This window comes from Morus notabilis, unplaced genomic scaffold, assembly GCF_000414095.1.
Source record: "Morus notabilis unplaced genomic scaffold, ASM41409v2 Scaffold409, whole genome shotgun sequence".
Lineage (NCBI taxonomy): Eukaryota > Viridiplantae > Streptophyta > Magnoliopsida > Rosales > Moraceae > Morus > Morus notabilis.
In genome coordinates, this window is record NW_010357248.1 from 693737 (window position 1) to 695622 (window position 1886).

Genomic DNA, 1886 nt, shown 5'->3' on the forward strand with positions numbered 1-1886 from the left:
TTGCTGGGGGGGGGGGGGGGGGGGGGGGGGGGGTTTATGGCATCTGCTGTGGCTGATATGGTGGTATATACTGTGGTGGCCCCTCCTGACTGTATGACTGTATGAAGCGTCACTCTGTGCTTGTTGAGCCGGCGGCCGATTAGGACAATTCCTCCTAATATGGCCCACCTGCCCACAATGGTGACACTTGGGCCCGTATGGAGCACTTCTGTCACTTCCTGATGAACTACTGCCACCGTTAATCACTCCCCTACTAGGCTGTCCCTGGTTGCAGTTCCTTCTACCACTCCGCTGTGGCCCGCCGGAAGCAGATGGTTCGCTAGAAGCTGAAACTCATCCAGCTAGTTCTTTGCTTTGGTGATAGGCTATGCTATCCTGCTCCACCCTAGTAGCAGCAGCCACCAAATCCCAGAAATTTCAGATTCTCAAAGCCACCAATGGTCTCCTCACAGAGTTCTTGAGGCCCTTCTCAAACTTAAGACATCTAAGGCTTTCAGATTCCACCAAAGATGGCGCAAACCGGGATAGGTCATTAAACTTGGCCTCATACTCCCTTACAGACATGTCACTTTGCAGTAGAGACATGAATTCTAGGGCTTTTTCAACCCTATAACTCTGAGGGAAGTACTGCTCATTGAACAGTGTCTCAAACTGCTCCCAGGTCAGTCTCGCAACATTTATTCTTCTTTTGACCTGTTTCTACCAAGTATTTGCTAAGTCCTCCATCTTCTATATCGTAAATTTCACCCAATATTCATCTGGGACTCCCATAGTACTCAAGTGCTTAACTATGGAGTCAAACCAGAACTCTGCTTCCTGGGGTCCTCCATCACTATTAAACGAGGGGATAGGTGCACGTCTAAATTCCCGAAAGTAACCTTGCTTCCTATCCTTAACCGGCAGCTCGTTTTGAGCTCTAGTGGCCATGCCTTGAAAGGTAGCATACATGGCATCCAGAAATCCCCGATTCTGTTGTGCCGGTTGATTAGCCGGTCTACAGCGAGGCGTCATTTCCTTTAATTAAAATAAAACTAGATTGTTCAGTGGATTACAGATGTCACACATGTATGTACAATCTTGGGGTATCTTAACCTAGGGCTCTGATATCACTCTGTCATGCCCCCCCCCCCCCCCCCCAAAAAACTCGCCCCCCCCCCCCCCCCCCCAAAACGGGATGGGTGACGTGGAGCTCAATTAGGGGTTAATAAAGCAGATTCTCAAATTAGCCCCACTTAACTCTATTAAAATATAATATAAATTTCTAAGTCCCGAGCCTCTGACAACACACAGGGCTCTACTCACAGGATATATGGCATTGTACATACATGAACATGTAAATAATCAATTACAACCGACATCAACCACAATCTAGTATATCCAAATATTACATGAGTTTACAGAATTCTCAATTCCTTACGTTTATGTCAGAGGATGAACACTATCCTCTCTTGTTCCAACAACAGCACCACTCAGCTACTCCGTATCAAATATCCAGCTACTATGCACCACTCCTAGAATCTCCTAGGAGGGGTTTAATATTTATAAAAACATAAAACGTGAGCGACAGGCCCAGTAGGATATAGTTCGAAAAGACTGTATAAATAAATGATTACAATAATTATATTCTTCCGTTACATCAACGGGTCTTCGATTCTTGAGTTCCTTATTCTTTAGCTTCATTCTTTGTCTTCGGGTTGGATTTCACCTTCCTTGGGGTCCGAAACGTTTCTGGGTCCGTCGGCACGCATTACGAGGATTTCAGAAACCTTTGGGCTCATTCAGGATCAAATTTCGAATCTGGGAAGCCAGCCGCGCGCGCGTAAGATGCCCACGCGCGGACTGTCCGCGCTGGGGCACGCGCACGCACGGACTATCCGCACGCTGGG